General features: G+C 38.5%; 1 pseudogene; it reads left to right on the forward strand.

Annotated features, from left to right (window-relative positions):
• Nucleotides 1-3,733: 3,733 nt before the first annotated feature.
• LOC123457998 lies at nt 3,734-3,879 on the forward strand (annotated as a pseudogene).
• Nucleotides 3,880-11,903: the final 8,024 nt, after the last annotated feature.

Here is an 11,903-nt window from a genome sequence, read left to right on the forward strand (position 1 = left end):
TTTCTATGTGCCAGAAGTGTTTTCCTTTCCCTTCCTCCCTTTTTCTTTCTTTCCCTTCCTCTCTTTTTTAAAAATAATTTTATTTATTTGAGAGAGAGAGAGATTAAAGATATGGGCATGCCAGGGCCTCTTAAGGATGCAAACCAACTCCAGAACATGGGATTCACATGGGTACTGGGGAATCAAACTCAGGTCATCAGGCTTTGCAAGCTAGTGCCATTAGCTGATGGTAATCTCCTCAGCCCTGCTTTCCCTAATTTTTTCAGATTCTCCCTTAGTAGTTCAGGCTGACTTTTTATTTTATTTTGTTTGTTTGTTTATTTATTTATTTATTTCAAGTTAGGGTCTTTCTCTAACTCAGGCTCATCTGGAATTCACTATGTAGTCTCAGGTGGCCTCAAACTCACAGTAATTCTTTTATCTCTGCCTTCCGAGTGCTGGGATTAAAGTTGTGTGCCACCATGCCTGGCTTCAGACTGGCTTTTGATTCATGATCCTCCTTGCTCAGCCTATAGAGCATGAGGATTCTAAACATGCACAATAATGCTTGAATAAAAGAATGCATATTTTCCTTTTCTCTCATTTTATTTAAAAGTATATTTCTTTATGCTAATATTGTAGTCATGGCTGGAAGCATGAACATTAACTTTTCTTAGTTCAGCAAACATTTTCCTAGAATACAGACATATTTGGAATTGTTATTAAATGGTAAGAGCTTAATAAGTAACTCAGACTGTCCTAGTGCTCATGTATCTTACAAACTAGAATCAAGGTAAGGAGATGATACATTGTAGGAGTGTTTTGGCCAATTGATTATATTCTATCTTAACTTGATTTAATCAATTTAATTTTTCTGAGGAACTTGGTATGCTTTACCTTCACATGGTGGTATTGGTGCCACTGCCTCTAAAATGTTAATCTGTCTAAATTAACTTAAAGAGAGAAATCCTTCTCAATCTCCTTGCTTCAAAAGGCAATAAGAAATGTTCTTCCAGTGCTTGGCTAGTTAGCTAACCCTTGTTAGTGTCCATCAACTATGCCCCCATTATCTGGAAACAACATATGCATGCTGCTATAAATAAAGGCTGTGCAAATACACATGAGTGCTCTCTCCTACCACATGCATTCCTGTTCTGTGATCTTTTCCTTGATCTTTGATAATCAGTCCCTTCCTCCCTATAGTGGCAAGAAGATGAGTGTCACATGTGCAGTAACAGTAATAGGAATGCACCCTCTAGCATTTCTTGGTAAGAAAATAAGCTACAATACAAAATCATTTTGATTAATACTGAATGAGAAATGTGTAGGAATGAAAAGGAAACAATTATATCATAAGACATTGAAATGAGAAGCCCAAATCCCTTATGACAAAGAGAAATATGTCTGATGAGGCTAGTGGCACTAGACTAGACTCAGTGACAGTGATGATTTAGCATCTGGCACTGCAAAGATTTTAGTTCTGTGTGTAAGTTTTAACACCTCACAGCCCCCACCTGTGAATGAAAGACACTTTAACTCATCTCAATCAACCTTTAAAGGAAGACTAATCAGAAGGGGGCTGGAGAAGAGGAGAGACCACAGGCTCCATGTCCAGCCCATCAGAGCACCAGTCTCTGAACTTAGTCTTCCCAAACAGACAAGATTACTTACTGTTTTCTTTGCAGACCCATCACACATCTGGCTATGTTCCAAATCATTGAATTTATTATCTAGGGTCTTATAAACATAAAAAGACAAAAGAGAAGCTTCTCATGGTCACTCAGAGGAAATGTAATAAAAATCTTGTGGGAGTGTAGTTAAAAAAATATCTTCCCAAACTAAGAACTATTCTATGCAATTTATGTGGCCATGCTAGTTTTGAATTTAAAGCAGAGACACCTGGGAATAAGCCGTAATAAAAGTAGTTCATAGTTTATCAGAATTGTCACTCTTTTGGGGGAAGAGGAAATGATCTGGAAGCAGTCTAATCTTAATCTTTTTGTGTTACCAATTAAGATTCACACGAATTTTTCAAATTTTTTGGTGCTCAATCATTTAGGTTATTAATTTCTTCTGTTTTTAAAATAAACTTTGTAACATGTATTTATTTTGTGAGGTCTGGATGTGAGGTGAGAGATAGGCTCAGGTGAGTCATTTGTAGCTGTGGTGATACATGGTACAGGCCTGAACTTGCAGGTCCCTTTTCACTGTGGTGTAGAAGAAGGACTATGAAGTCCTTCAGAAGTATGAAAGTAAAATCATGTATTAGCCAGACCTGGCCTTTGTGGTACCATAGCTGATACAGAAGGACAAAAAGTACATGGCCAATATTGGGAGAAAGAGAAGTCTGAGTTACTATCATTGGGTCTCAAGGATGGAGAGGGCATGCTGGGACTCTGTGGATACTGTAAGAGAAAATGCATGGAATGAAAGCATTTACCATGTCAAGGAGGGCCAGAATTGCTGCTGGCCCAAAGGTATGCATAGGAGTGAGAAGGTAGCTTCATAATGCTCCCATGATGGACAGCAACATGGACAGTTTGACCCTGGAGTCACTGTGAGGCATTGAAATCCCACAGAAGAGTCTAAAGGATAGAATTATAATTGGTAAAAAGGAAACGATTATTTAATGAGCATCAAAGAACATGTCCATTCAACTAAAGCTGACATGAATGGACAGCAAACATATAGTTAAAATGAAAAATCTGGCAAGTGAATAGAAAATTTGCCAACTTTTTGCCACAGATATGTTGCTTTAAAAAAAACAGTCAAATATCTTCAAAATAATTCCCAGGCAATTGAAAAAGCCAGCATGAGATTTACAATATGCTACTGAATTTGAGGTGTTTTGGAAGAGCATTTACTTAAACCTCATGAAGGCAATGGTTTAAAGCATGGTATAGAGCCACTCGCATGGGCAGAAGTGAGAAAGGTTATTAGAGGAATAGTGTGCCTTCCCTTGCATAGGAAAAAAAAAAAACAGAAGCAGGGAATATTTGTAGTCATTCTGTATGTCTAAGTGACTATATCACCCTAAAAATTGCAGGTAAACACTGGGCTTTTAAAGTCAAGATGAATTTTGCCTTTAATCTCTTCCAGGCCCTCAAAACCCTATCCCACCATCATCTGTGATCAGTGTTAGAAACAGCACTGAGCTGGAACTGAGACTTGGAGCAGAGTGCTTTGAAATCAATAATACCAGCTGGAACAGAGAGTCCCAGAAACATAAATTTCTTGGAAAATTACCCTGTATTTTGGTAGTTATTGTTATGAATGAGAATAAGTCAAAACCTTAACATGTTCCTCTACAGTATGTGCCCATCTTTTACTTTTTACTCTAGTGTTTATCCCCAATTTCTAATTGCAGGGCATTTTAATGATGGCTATTGCTCAATGACTTTGAAGGATTAATGCTATAAAACAATATCAGACTTTATTGTTCATTATGTATTGGAATTTTCAACTTATTCTTTATTGCTGTGAAGGTTTTTCTTTTCAAGAAAGAAGGCTGAGGCTGGAGAGATGGCTTAGTGGCTAAGGTGCTTCCCTGAGAAGCCTAAGGATCCAGGTTTGATTCCTCAGGTCCCACATTAGCCAGATACATATTGTGGCACATGTGTCTGGAGTTCATTTGCAGTGGCTACAGGCCCTGGCTCGCCCATTTTTTTTCTCTCTTTCTCTCTTCTCCACTCTTTCCCCCGTGTATCTAATAAATAAATAAATAAAATGATATTAAAAAAATAAAGGAGCCTATTCACTTACCTGGTGGAGGGCCATGAAGGTGGTCTTCCCAGGGCGAGGCCCATCCATTACATTCCAGATATGCTGACCCCTGTTATTCCTTCAAATGCAGGAAAGCCCACTGCATTGTTTGTGGTAGTGTTTGTGCTTTTCTCTACTGTTGCAGTTACCTTCTTGTTGCGGGCACAAAATACCTGACCAAAAGCAGCTGATGGGAGGAAAGGGTTTATTCTGGCTTATGGTCTCAGGGGGAAGCTTCATGATAGCAAGGGAAAAGCATGGCACTAGCAGAAACTAAGTATCACCTGTGCAATAGCATGTAGAAATACAGCAGCAAAAAGGGAGCCAAGCTCTGGCAAGGGGGATCTGGCTATAATACCCCAAAGCCCATCTGCAGAAACACACCACCCCTAGAGCAAGGCTCCTTTTCTCAAATTGCCCAATTAGGGACCCAGCATTCAAAGCTCATGAATCAGTGGTGGTGCATACCTTTAATACCAACACTCAGGAGTGTGAGGTAGTAGGGTCACTATGAATTCAAGGACAATCTGGGTTACAGAGTGAGGATTCAGGTCAGCCTGGGATAACATGACACTCTACCTCAAAAAAAGCAAAAAATTCCCTCCCCCCCCCAAATAACCATAACATATAAGTTTATGGGGGGCATCTGATCCAAACAACCACACCTACTAAAAGTAATGTAAATATATTTCTATGGAGTAGAATACTTTCAAAATGAAGGCTTAATAAATTTAGAATCTATTAAGGTTTATAGCTTAAATATTTCCATGTTTAAATATAAAATCAATATAGAAAGTTAACCTATTGAGTAAGAACTCCTGAGATTAATATCCCACAGTGAAAAAGAAAAATAAGTGAAGTACTTCTGGAAAGTTTTTGACTAATTCTTTGGGGGACCACATACAGTAGGAAGCTTGATTCTATATTATTCCTTATTCCTAATTCTACCTTATTAATAGATGGTGTAAATCCAAGAATCCCTCTCTGCAGAGATTAGGGTTCATTTTTACAAGAATACAGATGACTTGCTTGTTACCAAGAGTTTGAGCAATCAAACAGAATAAAGCCCTCTCCACTCTTTTTTCCTCCTACCTCTGCCTTCTGAGTATTGGGATGAAAGGCGTGCACCACCATGCCTGGCCCTCTCCACTCTTTTTAAACTTTAAGTGTCCAATTGTCTCTGTGTTCTTTATTCTAATTAAGTTGTCCTTACAAAGCAAGTACTGAACATAAGAAGATGTATTTATTTCACTAACTTCCTCTTGGGGTTGAAAACCTGAAATTTAGCCACAGCTAAGCAGCAACAATGCGGTTGTTGACGTCCTTGATCTCTGAGATTCAGGTTTTGTTACAGGTCTTGTTTTTGTTAACTCAAGTTTTTTATGTACTGTGTAACTACTATTGTGCCTGGTACACTGGAGTTAGAAAAATGAGCATTCTACATAAAGATTCAGTGTTTATGGAGCTTAATACTCACAAGAGAAATCAACAGAAAACAATTGCTATAGTATTTAGCTGACTAGTAACTGATATATCACTTTCATACACATAAACCTTAAAAACATCATGTAAGTAATTTGGAGATGTTTGTGTTTCTTCATTTTTTTTTTTGTACAATGCTTTGATGTATTATTCAGAAGTTAAAACTTTTGACAAGGACTTTTTTTTTTTTATTCTCAGAAAGAGGCAAATGGTTTATCTGACAGGCAAGGGATTTAAAGTAAATGAACTTAATTTTGTAAAATTCATAACATTTTATTTGATATACAATAGAAGGCATATGAAAAGTGAATGGAATCTTTTTCTAATCCCAGTAATGACTCTTTTGCTTCAAGCAAAATAAAAATGGAATATCACAGACTTTAAAGGCAGACTGGGAAGCTACATAACTGCTCACCTGATGAGTTCTATATTGGTGAGGAAAATACTGTTTCTGTTGATATAATAACTGCTTTTCATAGCGTTGGCTTAGATACTTAGGGGAGCTTGTGTTACTGTGACTATGTGTAAGATCAAGAAGTCAAAACAAAGGAGGAAATGGCTTCCTCAGAGAAATGTTATTACTCGGAAGTAAAGCCAGGAGGAGGGAGGAAAGAAAGGCACACATCTAGAAAGAAAGGGTAACTTGGTTGAAGGAAAGAGATTTAAAGAAGTTTGTTTTCATGACTAAAGTGGCTAAGGATGTTTTTAATAGATGCTTCAATAAAAATACAATCTTTGGGAAGGGTTTGTTTGGTTATCAGTTTGTATGTGCAAGCATCCTTAACTATTGAACAATCTTTTGTTCAATCTTTTTTTTGTTTTCAAATAAAATTTAAAATTTTTAAATAAAATTCCCCAAACACCAATAAATCAAAAGTTCAGAAGATTAGAAACCTGGTAGGGATAAATTTGTAGTATCAAAACTGAAGCAATATTTAAAAAATTGTGCAAATTGAAAAGCTGGGTCAAACAAAAGAAAATGTAGAATCACTAATTTAAAAATGGACATTTACACTTTTTAATATTTTATTTTTATTTATTTATTTGACAGAGAAAGTCGGGGGGAGAGAAGAATAGGTGCTCCAGGGCCTCCAGCCACTGCAGACAAACTCCAGATGTGTGAGGCCCCTTGCACATCTGGCTTTGTGGGTCCTGAGGAATTGAACTTGTCTCCTATGGCTTTGCAGGCAAATGCCTTAACTGCTAAGCCATCCCTTCAGCCCAGGACATTTACACTGTTAATCTGGTGACAGATTCTGCCAGCTCTGGCTCTGTTCAGAGCCCATGGCAATGACATACTCGGGCTCTAGTCAGTGCTCCACTATGGGGCTCAGGAATGCAGAACTAGCCAATATATTTGTAACTTTCCCCACCCCTCAATGCCTAAAATGAGTACAGGCTAGGCATGCTAGAGGGGACACTACATCCTAGCAGTGACGAACATGAGTTTTCTGTCATAAGTTACAATTCCTCATCAAGAGAATGTAAGTACAGGTAGTAAAATTGAGGGAAATTGTACCTCTAGTTAGAATTAGAGCTTAGAGAAAAAGTGACTGCATTTTTAGCTTACCACTATGAGTTGTAACTTAATTATAGCCAAGTAGCATACTTTTTAAATTAGTTATGGACATACTCAGTATGTCAACAGCACATGTTGGTACCATCCTTTCCCTCATCCCTGCCCTCCTCCAAAGTGGCCCTCCTTGTTGGAGATGCGGGTCATCCCAATGGGGTTTGTGGATCCTGCATTGTGGGGACAACCATTAGTTGTGGGTTACAGGCAGTGTCTCTGTGCATAATGTCCCAACTTGTGGCTCAAACAATCTTTCAGCACCCTCTTCTATGCAATTCCCTGAACCATGTTGGGTTCGTTTTTAGGTCTACTTTAGTGATAGGCTCTGGATCTCTGGTTTGGTAGGAGATGAGTGTCCTCAGTGTCGATCTCTTTAACCCTTGTGCTGACATCAGGTTCACCTAGAAAGCAGCACTCTTGCTCATTTCTCTAATTCCTCTATGGTTTCAGCTGGGGTCCTGGTGAAGTGCAATGGGTCATTTCTCTCCTCAGGTCTTGCTTTCATCTGAAAAAGAGAAGCAGATTCTCCAATGGAGAGTGAAGTCACTACAAGTTAAATGGGATAACTATTATTATTTTGGAGAGAATTTAATGGGTGTAGACCCTCTTGTAACCCAAGATTAGAGGGAGCTTGATATTGTAAAGCAAACTCATTATCTGGATATGATTCTGACTTGTTTCCCAGGTCCAGATATGGGTTCCTTTCCAGAGTGGATCTGTTATCCAGTCCAAGAACAGCTGGTTACCCACCATGGCTGTGTGCCACTATTGCACTTTTTTTTTCAAGGTAGTGTCTCACTCTGGCCCAGACTGACCTGGAATTCACTATGTAGTCTCAGGGTGGCCTCAAACTCATGGTGATCCTCCTACTTCTGCCTCCCAAGTGCTGGGATTAAAGGTGTGCCACACCCAGCTTCACTATTGCACTTTTGTGAGCATCACATCAGGTTGTTTGTTTTTGACTAGCTTAGACCTCTAATTGCTCAGACAGATGTTGACCACTTTCCCCTGGTAGCTAAGGTAGCATCTTCCAGCACTAGATGGGATAACTGTCTGGGGACTGGCTTTCTTCCAGATTCCAGCCAAGCCTCTCCATGTTCCATACTGATAGTATATGGTGTCTTCAGCAGTAGGGTCTTACCATTACCCTCTGGTGAGTAATCAAGTGCTCTAACAGAAGTCTTCTTTTCAGAAACCTTCTAGGTTTCTCTGATCAACACCTCATTGTGGGTGTTAACCACATCCTGGTACTGGGAGTTATAGGCCTGTGCTAAGTGAAAAGAAAAAAAAAAGAGAGAGAGAGAAAAAATAGAAAAAAGAGAGAAAAAAAGAATCAGAAAAAAAAAAATTAAGGTTAGGCTTCATCTCATGCTATCCAGGACCCTTAAATTCAGATGCTCCCTTTAAGGTCCTGTTAAGGGTTCAACTGTTTCATCTGTCTTCCAGGATATAGGATTTTATGATACCAGCTCCATTTGGTTCAGTTTTGTGCCCCCCCATCACACACACACCCTTATTTTTCCTCAAGCCCTACCCTCCCTATTGTCCAGGCCTTCAGATACCTCTTAGATATGTTAGCATGTTGGGGTTCTCCAGGTTAGGAGCCACTAATGAGTGAGACCATGTGATTATTGTCTTTCTATGATGGTATGAATTTGCTGAGTATGACCTATTCCAAGCTCGACCATTTTTCTGAAAATTTCATTATGTTATTTTTTCTAACTGCTGAGTAGAATTCTATCATGTATATATACCACATCTTGGTTATCCATTCATTCAAGATGGGCATGTGGGTTGATTTTAGTTCTTATCCATTATGAATTGAGCAGCTATAAACATAGTTGAGCAAATATCCCTGAACTGAAGCACGGAGCTTTTAGGGTAAATGGCCAGTAAGGGAATAACTGGATCTGTTGGTAACTTTATAGCCAACCATTTTAGGAGCCTCCATATTACTTTCCATAGTGGTTGAAGCAGCTTACCTTCCCACCAACAGTGAATGACGGTTCCTATTTCTCCACATCCTCACCAACATTTGTTTTCATTTGATTTTATAATGTCTGCTATCCTTACTGGGGTAAGGTAGAATCTCATAGCTGTTTTAATTAGCAATTCCAAGATGGTTAGGGATGTTGAACATATTCTTAAATGTGTGTTTACCATTTGTATTTTTTCCTCTGAGAACTGCCCCACTTTGTGAGTGGGTTGTTTGATTTTTTATTGCTTAGGTCTTTGAGTTCTTTGTAGATTCTAGAAATTAGGCCACTGTAAGTTGTATAGCTAGCAAAAATATTCTCCCATTCTGTGGGTAGTCTATTGGCTCTGATTATGGTATGTTTGTTTGTGAAAAAAAACTTTTCAGCTTCATGGAATCCCAATGGTTGAGTGATTATTTAAGTTCCTGAGCTAGTGGGGCTTTGTTAACAAAGATTTTTCCCACTCCTATATCATAGAAAGTTTCTCATATTTTTTTTCTTCCAGTATCAGTAGAATTTTTGGTCTTATATTGAGGTCTTTAATCCATTTGGACATGAGTTTTGTGCATGGTGAGATATGTGGATTTAGTCTCATTTTTCTGCATATGGTTATCCAGTTTGTTCAGCACCATTTGTTGAAGATTCTCTCTTTTCTCCAGTCTACATTATGAGGGTATTTGTGGAAAATCAAGTTACTGTAGTTAGTTGACCTAAAGTCTGGGTCCTCAATTCTGTTCCACTGGTCTACATTCCCGTTTTTATGCCAGTACCAAAGTAGCATGATTTTTTTTTTGTGCCTTGGTTTCCTTATCTGTAATACAGAGGTGGTATATAGTATCTTCCTCATGGATAAAGGGCATGTAATAGTTGCATACAACAAAGCATTTAGAGTAGACAGGCATATAGAGACCACTTAATAAAAAGCAATGACTAGAATTCAAATAGAAGCCACTATTATGTATCTCTGGTTCTATTTTGATTACTACTGCATGAGTTATCTTCCTGAGCATAGTATGTGCCATCACTATACAATTACTATGTAGAATATTTCAATTACTTTTAAAATTTCAATTCACATCTCCTTTGTCCTAGGAGCTTCCCTGTGTAAGCCCCAATTCTTGCTCTCCAAATTTCTCCAGAAGTGCAGTTTCCCTCATGCCAGTTCTAACAGCTAGTAGTAGAATCCACGAGCAGTGGCTGGGTCCTCACACCAAAGACAAATGACAGCTATGAAATCCTCCTGGTGACAAAGACTTTCTCCTCCTTGGAAAGCCTTCTATTTCTATTCTGTTGGCTTAGTTTTTGGATATCTGTGCAGGGTCCATATAAAAATAATGTTCATGGGATTTTGTTTGCTATGACTTGGGAATCTAGACATAATTTGTGGTTGGCTGGGGTTAAGTTGCTCCAACTCACCCATCTCAACTCCTCAAAATTATTACTAGTAGTCAGCTAATTTATGCTTAATTAAGAGAGGGACTGTACAAAAGAGGGATTATCTTGATGTAGCCAATATATGAATTTTCAACTTCTAAATGTTAGGCATTAGTTTGGTCAACAGGAATGATTATCTAAGATATATCTAGAGGTTTTTAAAATAAGACCTTTGTACCACTAAAGCCATTTTCTCATTTCATTTCTTTTTGTCTCTTTTCTTTAAAATTTTTATTTATTTATTTGAGAGCGACAGATACAGAGAGAAAGACAGATAGAGGGAGAGAGAGAGAATGGGCGTGCCAGGGCTTCAAGCCTCTGCAAACGAACTCCAGACGTGTGCGTCCCCTTGAGCATCTGGCTAACATGGGACCTGGGGAACTGAGCCTCGAACCGGGGTCCTTAGGCTTCACAGGCAAGCGCTTAACCGCTAAGCCATCTCTCCAGCCCTTGTCTCTTTTCTTTAAAACATTATTGCAAATGATTTCCTGCCCTAGTTTTGGGTCTTCCATCACCAAAGCATATGTATAATGATCCCATGTCTGTATCTTCAGTAGAAGAACACTAAGACCCATGACCTAGTCATGTTTTAACCCATAAAATTATTAGTAATTTTACTATGACTTTTAAAATGTAAAACACAACTTTATAAAATATTTATATGTAAAAAGTAAAGTCTTACCATGGAAGCTTACTTCATTATTCATTCAACCATATGCTGGGATAACATGAAATATTGGGAAATGAAGTAAATAACCTAAAGTAGAATTTTAAGGATATGGAAAACATGCAGTGTGATAAGTATTAGATATAAGTCTGGTATAGCTTTTCTGTCTTTAAATTTTCACTTTAATTATTCATTTGATTTTACTAAAAAATTCACTGAATACAAAAGTAATTAATAAAAAATATAAATTAAAAAAGAGCTAAAAATTTTTATTGGGGGCTGGATAGATGGCTTAGCAGTTAAGCACTTGTCTGTGAAGCCTAAGGACCTTGGTTCGAGGCCCAATTCCCTAGGACCCACATAAGCCAGATGCACAAGGGAGTATATGAGTCTGGAGTTTGTTTGCAGTGGCTGGAGGCCCTGGTGTGCCCATTCTCTATCTATCTGCCTCTTTGTCTGCCTTTCTGTTGCTCTTGAACAAGCAGAGAAACAGGGAGAGAGGGAAAGAGAGAATGAGAATGGGTTGCCAGGGCCTCTAGCCACTGCAAATGAACTCTAGATGCATGTGCCACTTTGTGCATCTGGCTTTAAGTGTGTCATTTTCAGGAAAGTGCTTTAAATGCTGAGCTGTATCTCCAGTCCCCATTCGCTTTTTTAAAATATATTTTTCTTTATTCATTTGTAAGGAGAGAGAGAGAGAGAGAGAGAGAGAGAGAGAGGGAGAGTGTGTGTGTGAGAGAGAGAGAGAGAGAGAGAGATCATACCAGGGCCTCCACCTGCTGTAAATGAACTCGAGATGAATGCAATACTTTGTACATTTGACTCTATGTGGGTACTAGGGAATTGAACCCATGTCGCCATGCCTTGCAGACAAGCACCTTAACTGCTGAAACATATCTGCAGCCATATTCATTCACGTTTTAGTTGGTGCTCTTCAGCCTACTATTGAAATTAAACTCAACCAATACTTTCTAAAATGGAACCAGCCATTTGTAAAGATCTACTGACTGAAAGATACTTAGGAAGAAAA

The sequence above is a fragment of the Jaculus jaculus genome, chromosome 1 (assembly GCF_020740685.1).
Source record: "Jaculus jaculus isolate mJacJac1 chromosome 1, mJacJac1.mat.Y.cur, whole genome shotgun sequence".
NCBI classification, from domain to species: Eukaryota; Metazoa; Chordata; class Mammalia; order Rodentia; family Dipodidae; genus Jaculus; species Jaculus jaculus.